Source organism: Carettochelys insculpta, chromosome 1, assembly GCF_033958435.1.
Source record: "Carettochelys insculpta isolate YL-2023 chromosome 1, ASM3395843v1, whole genome shotgun sequence".
NCBI classification, from domain to species: Eukaryota; Metazoa; Chordata; order Testudines; family Carettochelyidae; genus Carettochelys; species Carettochelys insculpta.
Window position 1 is genome coordinate 212,993,619 of NC_134137.1, and position 14,220 is coordinate 213,007,838.

Genomic DNA, 14,220 nt, shown 5'->3' on the forward strand with positions numbered 1-14,220 from the left:
GAAACCCACCATTGAAGCTGTTCGGATGCAGGTACAGCAGCCTCGGACTGCATGGGGGGAGAGGGAAAGGGGGATCAGGGGTGGGAGGGCAGGGGTCAAGGGTTGGAGGTGGGGAAAGGGGGCACAGGGTGGAGAAGTGGGTTAGAGGTGTGGGGCACAGGCAGGGAAGACAGGGGTGGGGAATGAGGAGACGGGGGAGCTATGGAGTTTCTGGGGTCCCAGGTGTGCCATACACCCCCAGTGACTCACGGCCATGTCCTGTCTCCTCTGCCTGCAGATGGTGCATGCCATCAATGAGATCCTGCTATGGAGGCTCATTCGGATCCATGATGTGGACGCCTTTGTTGCCAACTTCCACCACCTGGGCTTCCCAAATAGTTCTGGGGCGCTGGATGGCGCACACATATCCCCATCTGGGCCCCAGAATGCAGTGTGAGCAGCTTAATCACCTGCAAGGTGTAGCACTCGGAGGTCATGCAGGCCTCACTGGACCACCGAGTCCGGTTCCTGGACATGTACGTCGGGTAGTCGGGCCAGATGCATGACACGTGGGTGCTGTGGAACTCCAGCCTGTTGTGCAGGATGAAGGAGGGCACCTGCGTCCCTCACCGGGAGCTGGCCATGGGAGATACACGGATGCCCCTCTGCATCATGGGGGATGCAGCGCATCCACTTCTCCCATTTCTCATGAAGCCCTACACAGGTCACCTTGATACCACACACGAGGCCTTCAATGCCTGCCTCACCCAGGAAAGAAACCCCCTAGATCTCACCTTCCGCTGGCTGAAGAGCAGGTTCCGGTGCCTCCTCATGCGCCTAGATGTGGGAGAGGAGGCCGTTCCTGCGGCCATGGCCGCACGTTGTGTGCAGCACAACCTTGTGGAGGTGAGAGGGGAGGAGTACCTCCAGCGGTGGGTGCTCAAGGAAGGGGGCCGTTATGAGCAGCCCAGGGCAGCCCACAACCAGCAGGTACAAACGGATGGCATGCACATTCAGGAGGCCATGCAGGAGGCATTTGCCCACAGCCTCCTGTGACCATCCCCAGACCGCCTCAGGGGGTTCACCACCCTTCTCCCACTGCATCCTCCCACAAGCAACCCCCAAGGCGGAACACAAGGGTGTGAGTAAGGGAAACCTTTAATCCCAAAAATATAGTTGAGGAACGAAAATAGAACTTCTACCAAACAGCCCTTCTGATTTCAAACGGGAGGGGAGCACCTGAACCAGGAGATGGGGGCATGTGAACTGGGGGAGGGTGATTACTTAGGGGCAGGGGGTTTGTGGGCTGTGACTCACAGCAACTGCATGAGCCCCTCGTACCCCATGGTCACCTGCCACCACGGGACTGGGTTGGGGCTGAGACTACAGTGAGGTAGGAGGCTGGGGAGGGTTGGTGCAGCCCCGGGCTTGGCAGGTGGGGCGGCAGGGCCAGAGAGGCTGTGGGGAGGGGATGGATCCCTTCCATGTCCATTGCCCACTGCATGTCATGTGCCATGGGGTCCAGGGGAGGAGGGGCAGGAGGCGGAGTCCTGCCTGGCAAGGGGCGAGGGCAGCGGGCCCTGCAGGCAGGGTGGGCCTGGCCACCCAGGCCTTGGCGATGCCCAGAAGCTGGTCCACCCGGGTCAGGCACTGCTCTGATCTCCATGTGCAGTCTCAGTGCTGATTGTCCTCCCAGCACATCCATTCCTCCATGAGGTCACTGTGGTGCTGGAGGGCAAGGGTGTCCTCATCGGGGTGGTGTCAGGTCCTGCAGATGCATGGACGGACTGGGGCCTGTGGGCTGTCTGCCCTCGGGGGCACTGGTCGCTTGTCCCCTGCCTCTGCCTCGCCCTCTGCCTCCTCCTCGGGGCTGCCTGGGTATAAGGCAGGGCTGCTCCTGCCCTCAGACACTGCAGCTGTGAGGAGGAATGGGGAGGGTAAGTCCTTCTCGCAGCACAACCCTGGGTCCCCATCCCACCCGCTGCTCCCCTGGTGTTTGCAGCCCCCATGCAGAGGCTTGGGGATAGTGCTGTCCAGGGTGTGCATATCTGCGTCCTCGCATGGTGGGCACACAGTGTGCCTGTGCTGTTGGTGGGAAGGGCTGGGCTGCATGTCCCCAACCCCTGGAAGCACATGGGGATCCCGGCTTGGGTGGCAGGGGGCCTGCTGCAGCCCGCTGTGTGAGTGGTATGTATTGCCATGGCCATGTGTGTGGGTGGTGAGCTCTCAAGACTCCTGCCCCTCCCCTACCCCCAAAGCCAGGGGGATGTGACAGCCAGGGAACTCACTGAGTGGTGTGGAGAACAGGTCCGGGGATGCCTGCGTGGAGCTGGTCGTGGTGGAATCAAGGGCAATCACAAGCGTGCCCTGGCTGGACTCAGGGTCCAAGGCTGACTCCTGTGGAGTGGCTCCAGCGAGCTGGGTGGCTCTGGGGAGGCACCGTCAGGTCGGGGAGGCTGCTCCCTCATATCCATCCTTGCCCCGAGGAGGTAGTCCAAAGCACTATAATAAGGGCAGGTGGCAGGCCCTGCCCCTGACCGCCGGCGCATGTCCTGGGATCGTAGGTAGCTCTGGCGAAGCATTTTAACCTTCATCCGCACCTGCTCAAAGGTGCAGGCGGGGTGGTGATGCTCCACCAGGGCTTCAGCCATCAACGCATAGCCCAGGGTATTCCTGCTTTTGCCGGCGGGGTCCAGAACCACCTCTTCTTGAGCCCAGAAGACCAATAAGTCCTTTATTTCTAGGCCAGACCAGGCTGGGATCTGCCTCCTTCTGCCCCTTCCAGAGCCCTGGGATCCCTCCCCTGAGCTGCATGAGGCCCCAGCATAGTCTGCAGCTGCCTGGGACATGTTGTCAGCTCCCTGGGTGTGGCTACTAGGGCATGCCTGCAGCCACTTGCAGCAACCCTGTAGCCACACCTACAGCTTCCTGTCAGCTGGCACCATGGAGGACTTATTCTGTCAACAGAAGTAGCCCTAAACATCTACACAGCAATTTTGTTGACAGAATACTGTTGACGCATTTATTATGTCTCCTCAGGGAGAGGCATAACACCGCCGGCTGATGGGCATGGTTTTGTTGACAAAATCTTGACAGAGCGCTTTAACCATGTGGATGCTCTGTGACTTTTGTCAACAGAAGGTTTACGCTGTTGTCAAAGAGTGCCCGTGTAGACCCAGCCAAAGACATGCGGGGTGGGGGGTGTTCATCTCAAATACCTCCTCTGTTAGCAGCAATTAAAAGTCTGATTCCTTTAGGAAAGATTGGAAGCACATTGGCAGAATGGTGAAGGAAAACTTGAATGACTTTTGTACTTCACTGGTGTATACATAGGTTTCTAGATGCAAAATGAAGGTAAATGTTATGAATACAGCATTCAAGAGTTTGATCCCTACTGCTCTGTGCATGAGCAACTTTTTTAGTCCTCATGCTAAGTGCTTTAGTGTAATGTCACACAACCCTCTGATAGAAGCTGTAACAGGAAGCATATACACATGTTGGCTGCATAGCTTGAATTAGCAAAGGTACTGCTTTTTTCTGACTGCTCCATCAGACTAATTCCCATGAAATATCAGGTTTAGCAAAAGTGACAACCAGAGTGAATGCAGAGGAGTTTAGACAGGCTGTTTCGGAATTAGGATTAGACCTTCATGTCATCCTTTATTTTTTATAAATAGAAAATTGTATTAAAAAGGAAAGAACAAAACTGTGCACTGATGGATTATATAACATAAGCCTGAATATGGACCGATTAGTTTCGAATGAGTCCCAGCATCTGTGCAAGGGCATGCCTATTCAGCATTACTTGAGAACATAGATGAGGAATAATATTCTGCTTGCTGGGGACTTGGGAAATCTGCATTCAGCTTCTTGCTCCAACACAGATATTCTGGGAACTCTTGGGCAAGTCATTTACCTTCTCTGTGTGTTAAATTTCCCACTGCAAGATGAGGTATTAGCAGTTCACCATCTCACGTGCATGTGTAAGATAAATGCATAAAAGAGTGTGAGGTGCTGCTATGAATGGGAGCTGCAAATGAAATCCTAAACTTACCTGGATACCTCTGGAAGAAAGTGGCAATGAGCCAATAGGAGCTTGAGGGAAAGTTCAAACCTGAAACTAAATCATAGCAGCATTTCTTCTTGGTGAAAAAACAAACACCGAAAAGAGGGGGATCTCTCCAGGACAGAGGGGAAGAAATGAGCTCTTCCAGAACAGATCCCATGGGATCATCATAATGTGTGAGTAGGGAAAAAGTCTAGATAGTTGCATAAGGTTAATTGTTTAATTGTTTGGAGATTTGGAAATTACATCTGAGCTTGGTTATTTGTTCCTTTTGCTCTCTCCTGTAATCAAGACTTTGATCCAGGGAAAAATCCCTGTATTTTGCTCAAATAATTTTTTTAACATCAAGCCATGTACAATGCTTGCAAAGAGTCTTGTTTTAATAATGAGTGGTATTTTGTCTTTGTCAACACGTACTGGTTGTTCCTTTATGTCCCACAGGGGCTTAAAACTACATGCCTGGCTGCAGACATGTTAACAGAGATCTCACAGCTCCCTGCACATGTTTTTGGGTGCCGTTGTTATTTTTTTCAGCTCCTTGGAAAATGGAGGTTGGGGGTTTTGCCCTCAGGGAAGAGATTCCAAGTGACTTACTTCCTGGAATTAAGATTTTGTACACTTGGTTGCGGCAGTACTGGCTGATTTCAAGGAAAACTGAAATTAGGAAGACTTTTCCGTCTTTGAGAACTCCAGCGACAGGATCCATCAGTGTTTTATTTGGCTAGTTGGACCCCACTATCTACACTCAAAGTTCTAGAGTGGGGAATCAGCTGTGACAGGTGCTCAGATGTTATGGTGATGGTGGCCCTATAAGTAATTTAGGTGGATGGATAAATGTTGAAATCCAGATTTGTTGCAAGCCATGCTTAAATATGGCTTAAAACATCAGATAAGGCCTGTTGCTAATAAACAGGGCAAAATGATGTCAGATGGATGCTCTAAAGTAGTGATTCCCAACCTCTCCAGACTACTGTCCTTTTTTCAGGAGTCTGATTTGCTTATATACCCCATTTTCACCTCAATTTAAAAATGACTTGCTTATAAATTCAGACACAAAAATACAAATGTGTCAGTATACTACTACTGAAGAATTGCATATGTTGTCTTTCTGTCTGTATGGAGTTGTACTTTGTACTGATTTCACTAGCATTTTTAAGTAGCCTGTGATAAAAATTAGGTAACTCTCTACATGAGCTGATGTATCTGCTGCATTAGCTCTTTGTGCCTCCAGGGATACATATGTCCTTGGTTGAGAACTACAAGCTCACGGGAAGTACCTTCAGAGCCACCAAAATAAAGTTTTTTTCTGCATCAAATTTCCTTTCTTTGTCTTAACACTCCAGCCTCACCCCACAGGGCTTCATTAGTTGAGTCCGATCCACTTTCCAGTTGCAGCCATATATCACATTTGGCCTGTCACATTCAACATAACATTTTTTGAACCTGTGTGAGGTATACACATCTTAACTTGCTGACAATCAACTATGTAATCACACCCCCTCCAAATCTATTATTCATGACCCAAGATTAATTTATTGTACTCTTTCTCTTTTGCTGTCTCACCTATCCTCTTATTGAGTCCGTTCTCTCCTTTCCCCTTTTCATGCTGCTATCAACTTCATTTGACCACCATCCCACTTCCACTCTGAATTGGACTCCAGGATGGTGACTCTAAGCAAACTTAATGGAAACACAGGAAACTTGGCTGGATGCCCACTGATTATGCATTTGGCCAACTAAAATCACGCCAGAACAAGGATGTTGCCAGACCAGAGAGTGCTGGACTAGACAGTTTCAATCATTTTTGCAGCCGCTACCTTCCTAAATATGAGAAGAGGGATTGCCTCCACATGGCACTAGTTGGAGACTTTAGCTGCAGAGGGAAGCATGCAATGCATGGTCCTCACAGAAGGCAGAGCAGCCATGTTTGACTGGTGCCCCAGGACTTACCATGCATTTCTCTCCAGTCTTCCTACTGCAGCTGCCTGGCACCCTGCCCCCACCCCCAGCTCAGTGTTCTGCCATAGTGACTGAGAATTGCTGGTTCCTTCAGGCTTATCAGAGAGGAATTGTGCTTGATTGTTTTGCTAATTAACCAAATAATCTCAGAGCTATTGTCTTGAGTACACATTATATCAGTGTCCTTCATTACATGGGCAAACTCTGATTCAATCAGTTTGGATTTCAGCTATTCTCGTGCTTCTTATCAAGACATTCATGACGTTGATGCCACTTTGATAGGCTTGGAGCTCTGTCAGGTGCACACATGTATTATTCAGTGAATATGTTCTCCTTACCACTGACAAACCAGCAGTCATACAGAGTGCTTTACAGTCATAAATGCTTGTTAAGAAGAATCAGGCCGCAGACCTTTCCTGAGATGTTTGAGAAATCCTCAATCTATAGATGGCTGAGATTTATTTTTTTCTCACCAGCTGTGTGGCTTGTACATGTTGGATATTACATTGTCTGTGAGAGAGCAATACATCACTGACCTAACGGCCATTTTAGGTCACCTCAAGCCAGCTCTGAAGCAATTAAGGAGACTATGAAGAAGCCCAATTATCATTGGGTAATGGGACACACCTTGGGATGGGGAGAGTTAGTCTTGATAATCCCTAATTACAGATGAAGTTTATTTGGGTAGGGAGGAGCTGGTAGAGTACTATAAAGAGAGGAAATTGCTAAGAGAAGGGGGCTGAAGGGAGAGTCTCTGAAGTTGCTCCATGGGCACAGAGAGATAATAGAAGAAACCCAGGGAACAAAAGCCTGATGGGAGGGAGTTTACCCTGAGCACTTACAGGAGAGAGAGCCTGAGGAAGGCACATATAAGAAGAAACCTACAAAAAGCACAGAAAGGGTAAATACTGTGTAGAAAAGGACTGCTGAAAATAGAGTTCCTGGACTGGATTCTGGAGTAGGGGTGTGGCCTGACCACTGGGGCTATGCCTACACTATAACAATCTGTTGACGGAAGTTACCTTCGGAAGATATCTTCCAACAAAACTTCTGCCAACAGATCATGGCCGCACATGAAAGCGGATGGCTCTGTTGATCTGCTCTGTCAACAGAGAATAGCCAGACTGCCCAGCCACCCTATTGACAGAAAGGCCATCCAGAAGCACAGCAGACAGGGCTGCCTGCTGACTTAGAAGCCCGGTCTGTCAACTGAGGGCTCGCCAGAGCATCCACATGGCTCTTTTGTTGGCAGACTGTGTTGAGAAAGGTATTGTGCCTCATAGTGGAGAGGCAGAAGGCTGTCAACAAAAGTGCTAAATTCTATCAACAGTATGTCAACTGAATTCTTCTAGCATAGAGGCACCATGAGTTTTGTCGCCAAAAGTCTGAAGTCATAACCTGGGAGAGTAGCAAAGACCGGGAATTCCAGAAGGATGCCTGAAATGGTACATGGGCAGATACTCCATGGGACTTCTTTACCCTGGAAAGGGAAGACTACATAAGACCTGGAGGGTGGAATCATCAGGAGAGAGCACATTGGCAAAGAGGGAGAGGGGTCATAGGGTGAGCAAGTAATGGAACAGGGCGCTAGATTGGAGGAGAGTGCATCCCAGCCACAACAGAGTACCCCAATGTTGAATGAAACTTTCCACAGGAACCAATCTCATGTGCTTTACTAAAGAAATATTGGAACTCTGCATGGAACCAGACAGAGCCTTCCCTGCCTCCAGCGCATGTGGGACTGGCCTGAGGCTACTTACTGCCCCCACCCCTCACTTCACCCCCTTGCAGGTTGATCCTGAGCCCTCCCTGCCTCCTGGTCATAAAGGGATGGCCTAAGGATTATCTTTATCCCCCATGCAGGATAAACCCACATCCCCCCTGCCCATGTACATGGGGCTGGCCTGAGGCTCCCCCTCCTTCACATGTGGGGCTGATCCAAGACCCCCTGACATCAAGCCATCTGGACCTGGCCTCACCACAAAGCCATCCTTTTCATACAGGGGGCTGGTATCTTTGCTTGCCTTCTGCACATTCCTCTGTACCCTGCTGTAGTTGTACGCCACTTTTTTGGCAACAATATGCATTTGTCCAACTGTCCTCTTGCCAATTGATGATCATTTAAGCAAAATAAAATGAGACAACTGTTCAGCTTTGCCAAAAAAGTTGGGATGCCCAGCAAAGGGTTTATAAAATGGGTTGCCACAGCAGAAACAGGACATAAACGATCATCCTAAGAAAGCACTAATTGCTGCCTCTGGACTAGAGACAGCCTTAAACATCAAAAGTCAACCTTTTAAATCTGAACACTGCTGAAAACTGCTGATTTCAAAATCTTGGGGTTTCTTCAGGTGTGTAATGTTTCTCATCTCCTTTTCAAGGCTCAGGAGCAGTTGGAGAATGAACTGCATTTCCCTTATCTTGGAAATTGGTCAAGCTATCTTTACTTAAACCCAATGCTGTTTTCACTGTTTGCATTTGGAGATGGCATTCCAATGGCTACCGCTAATGTCTTTAGTATAAGCCCAATGATCACGACAATGTTTGTCACAATAAACCTCACATCTCATTTCCTCATAGAGCTGAAAACACTTAATTTATCAGTTCATGTTGTATTTGTATCATGAGCAAGTTTCCTTTATGCTGCTGAAAGTGAAGACATAATAGCAACTGCTAGAGCCAGGCAGGCACTGTGCAAATTTTCTTTGACAGCTCCACCAAACAACCAGAGTCCCAGCTAGCACACCTCCTGTTAAATCAATCTGTGCACTTTCCTGAGCAGATGCTGTTAATTATGAGGCATTGTTGTATTAAACCATTCACAATCTGCATGTTGCTATGTAAACAGCTAAAAATAATCTTTGGTGCTAAGAAGCATCATGCTTCCAATTTAATTTTTAAAAATTGGTGGCGGGGGGTAACTTCTGTTGGGCATGATCTTGAAACACCTATATAAAGGTGCTACACAGGCAAGTAGTGTCAATTTCAGTTGGGGTTACTTGGGCTTAGAATAGTGGAACTCTCAAAGTAATTCGGCTATCCTGATGTAATTAAAAGTGGCATCATGCTCTTTTTGTTTAAGGAATGTAGTTTGGGCATGAAAAGGTTGATTTTCATTGTAAGTTATAATAATTTTTAAACTATATCATCCTTTTAGAGAGGTAACAGTTTGCTGTTGTACCATGTTTTGATTAGAGGTCCTGCTGCAAAAGTTCACAATAAAAAAAAAATAAAAACATTTGAGTGAGTTCTGCAGCAGAGCCATTAATGTGAAATGAAATATTCATTGTATAGTGAATTCAAGATTAGTGCGCTGGCAACCCTCAAATCCGCAGACATAAAAAACATCTAGGAGAAAACCTTTTGCTAGGATTCCTTCTGGCCAAGTAGTAGGAAGGAGACATTTAGTATTGGAATGAATATTGTAATAATGGATGTAAAACATAATTCCGCCATAACTATTATGGTTCATTGAAGAGTGGGATTAAAGTACTTTATGTATAATAGAAAAGTAATGCTTCAAGGCTCCAAGACAATCTTGCAAACAAATTGAACGCTTTTGTGACACTTGGGTTGAAGAAATGATATGCCTGGCTGTTTTGGGAAATTCGTAATTTTCCTTAGTGATGTAGCTAAACAATTTGTCAGCAGTGTTGCACAGCCACATTGTAGCCATTAAAAGAAGTGATGGGAGGTACAGAAAGATCAGTCATGTGGGAAAAGTAATTTGATATAATAAAGTAACATTTTTGCATGGAGTTCAGTTAGAGCGCTGTCCACTGGATAGGACACTGGGCTGTGAACTGGAAAAAACTTGAGTCCTATTCCCAGCTGTGCCAGTCCCATTCCCTGTTTGCCTGACCCAGTTCTACTGACCCAGGTACCTTTGTAATCCACCACCCTAGGAATAATACACAGAAGGGCAGACAGGAGCTGCTGTTTCTTTGATTACTGTTTTTTTTTAATTTTACATAAATAAAATGAAATGACAAAAAATTGTTTAACCAGAGCATGCTTAAACTGTGTACCTCACTGCTACAGGATGTTAGTGAGGTGCGACATTTCCTGTGCTTCTAGAAAAGATTAAATATTTACATGAATACAGCCCCAATTGCTTGGCACATGAGTACTTCAGGACATAAGTCAACCACTATTGCCAGGTTGAGAAGAGACTTCCTCATAGGAAAAGTCCATCTCGCCATCCATTAGAGTGTATTGTATGCATTTCTATGAGTCACCTCATTCCTGATAGCAATGCAGACCAGGTTTTGGGCCATATTGTTCAGCAGTGAAGTGCTGTAGAAGAATGATATGACGTGACATAAACCCTTTGAATTTGGGCCCCACTTGTATGTTGCCCTGTATGGAAATATTCATAGTTTAAGATTCTCAAAAGACCAACTAACTGACTGCCAACACTCAGTTTCTGCTATTTTCAAATATTCATAGAATATTAGAACTGGAAGGGACCTCATGAGGTCATCAAGTCCAGTCCTTTGCACTCATGGCAGAACCAAGCATCATCCCGACCACTCCTACAGATTCCACAGCCTCCCTGGGCAATTTATTCCAGTGCTTAACAGCACTGATAGTTGCCCATTGCGCCTTGTCATATCTTCAGAGGCTAAAGGAAAAGAATTTTTCTCCATCCTCCTTATAACATTCTTTTATGTACTTGAAAACTGATATGTCTCTTTTCTGTCTTCTCAAGACTAAACAAACCCAATTCTTTCTATCTTTCCTCATGGGTCATGAGACCTTTAAAAATATCTTTGACCTGAAGCTGAAATTTGAATATTGCAGATGTCAGTCCTGTGCCTTTTTCTCTGAGCTGTTATAGAAAAATATATGAGTTTCCCCTCTCCACACACATTTTATACTTATATAATAGGATTGTGCACACAGGAGATACGTACAGAGCAAGATAAACACTTAATGCACATAGATGTCAGAAAAAGTGAAAACTCAATGGTTAAGCTCGTTTGACCTGATTCAAAATATCCCAGTTTGTTGAAATGATTCAGCTAGATATGTTCTCCATCAGGTCAACAGTAAATATCCTTTCCATATTGTAGGATATCGCCTCTGAGTATTGTAGTCAAGATTTCTGATGCCTCACTTCTCTGCTCTTGGTTTGGCTCCATCTCCCTTTGTGGAATGCAGCCTACCTTCACCCAGCTGGTTTGGTGCATCTTGGGAATTACATGCCTTTTGATGTGTCCTAAAAACTTGGTCCGACCAGGGAGTATGACCTATAAAGAAGAATAGGGATAGCAGGCTAAAATTGCAACTTCTCATAAGGCAATGCCTCATTTTAAGAAAATATATTTAATGGTGGACTGACTCCGAGAAATATTTCACCACTTCCAAATTCAGTTTTCTTCAATCATTTTGTTCTATGGCACAACTTCAACTTTTCTTTCCAATTTAGGCATAGATGTTTCTCTCAGAACCATTGGTGAGCCCTGAGTTTCAGGCTATACTACACTGAGATGCTTAATGAGCTTGCCAGTACCTAGGAAATTAAATACTGGGTTAATGAGTGGGACTCCAAAGACAGATGGCACTAGTAGGTGAGCAGGTGTCCTTTAAGGGAAGTAAGCAGGGGCCTTTTGAGAAGGGGTAGGGCAAGAGTATTCATTTTTGTGTGAATAGAAAATTGGGAACTCTAGGCACCAGAAGTAAACGTCACTCACTGGTAAGATTGCTGAAGCTGTTGTGGGCTTTTAGAGCTCAACATAATGATGGTAAGGAGCAAAGGACCAAGGAAGGGCTATTTTCTCTGATTTATAAATGGTTAGACTAGTATACAATAGTTTTTGAGTTAAGGGAAGGTCTTGTACTGTTAACAAGAATAAGGTCTGCAGTAAAGGAACTTAGGTGGCTGTGAGCGAACTCCCTTATACAAAGGGCTGAAACTTTTGTACAAAAATGTTCAGACCGCTTTAATGGGAAGAACAACAAGAAGTTTTGTGGCACTTTGATGTTAGGTCCTGTGATGATGTCACTGGTGTAGATATGTGAGCAGAGTTGGCAGCGAGAACTGTTGCAGGGGCTGGTTCCAGGCGTAGAGTCACTGGTTTGTGATTTGTAGTGGGTGGTGAGGATTTGTTTAAGGTTGGCAGGCTGTCTGTAGGAGAGGACAGGCCTGCCTCCCAAGGTCTGTGAGAGTGAAAGATCATTGCTCAGGATGGGTTGCAGATCACTGATGATGCGTTGGAGAGATCTTAGGTGGGGGCTGTATGTGATGGTCAGTGCTGTTCTTTTGCTTTCCTTGCGAGGCCTGTCTTGTAGCAGATGGCTTCTGGGTACCCACCTGGCTCTATCAATCTGTTTCCTCACTTCCTTCGGTGGGTATTGTAGTTTGAAGAAAACTTGGTGAAGGTCTTGTAGATGTTTGTCTCTGTCTGATGGATCAGAGCAAATATGGTTGTACCTTAGTGCCTGGCTGTAAACAATGGATCATATGGTATGCCCTGGATGGAAGCTGGAGGCGTTTAGATAAGCATAGCAGTCTGTGGGTTTTCGGTATAAGGTGGTATTTATGTGACCATCGCTTATCTGCACAGTAGTGTCCAGGAAGTGAATTTCTTGTGTGGACTGGTCCAGGCTAAGGTTGATGGTGGGGTGGAAACTGTTGAAATCATGGTGGAACTCTTCAACAGCCTCCTTCCCATGGGTCCAGATGATGAAGATGCCATCAGTGTAGCACAGGTAGAGGAGGGGCGCTAGGGGACGAGAACTGAGAAAGCGTTGTTCCAGGTCAGCCATAAAAATGTTGGCATACTGTGGGGCCATGCGCGTGCCCATAGCAGTGCCACTGATTTGAAGGTATCATTTGTCCCCAAATAGGAAGAGTTTTTCAAGAGATGCAAGATGAGTGAGGAAATACCTTTTGCTCCAACTTCCTTGAGAAATCGTGCCCTCCCACTAGTAGAAGTCTAACAGAAAATACTGCTTCACCAGCCTCATGTGTTAGAACCTATGACCATCACAGCAACACTTCAAACTGCTTTTCAAATCAGTTCTATACCTCAGTGCCCGGAGTGCTGAATCACACAAATGGAAATGCAGAAAGGGCCTCAAAAGAAGAATATTTTGTTTTTCTCACAATAAAAATTATTACAACATTTTCATTTAGAAGGTTTGGCATCTTAGGCTTAATGGCAGGTTTTTAGGTTACGAGAGCTTGACTTTGCAACCTTATCCTTCTCTTCATGTGTGTGTTTTTTGATGTAATTTTAAACATGGTGTCTAAAAGTGAGCTAGGTGCATTCCAGAAAAGTAAAGCCAAGCTCAGTCTTATTTTTGATCTTGTTTACAAACTCTTTCAGATATGGGTGAGAGACATAAAGTGCTCTGGAAGGACAGTAGTAAGACTCTCACTTCTCCTCAATGACCTTGAAACTAGAATTCTTATGAAACCAATTTTTCCCCTTCCATTACACAAATGGAGAAAAGTACTGGAATTGGAGCCTATCAAAGACTCTCACATGACCTGCTTGTAAAATATTTCCTGTGCGCTTGAGTGATCCTGCTGCTCCCTACAGAATATTGGAAATACACTAGGGAAGAAAGCAAACAAATCCATGCAGGAATTGTCATGCAGCCACTATGCCCTCAACAATGCAGCAGCTCCATGGCTTAGCAAGGCCACAGAAATATGTTGTATTAGGTAAGCATTGTAACTGATCTTCCCTACACAGCACATTGGGATAGTTTACCTAGTTACACACTCCCCTGGTATTTTCACAAATTGACGTCCTTCTTCCAGAGTGGAGCACCACAGGGAATTCAGTTGCTTACAGGATTTACATCTTTAATTTTTATGGTTGAAAATCAGTTACAACAATTTTATCTTTGGAATTAGGCCGAAGTCTTTCACCTTGCTAATGAGTATGTATGATCTAGTGGCATGCATCCTTCCTCCTCCCCCTTCCTCCATAAACAAATGTAAGAACTTACTTAACTTTCATTCTGGCAGAGTTGTTTTGACATTATAATAGCACATTATATTGTTCATTGATATTCTCACAGCTGTCACCACTATCTGCATCTTCTTTATGAGGGAGGCAGGCAGGTTTACATGTTTCAAATTCAGCGATTCAGACATTCTTAAGTAAGACAGGAAAAGTTCAACAAAGTAAATAGACTTACAAAATAAGACATACAAAACACATTTCAGGAAAGATTAAATACCTAGCAGCATGCAGATC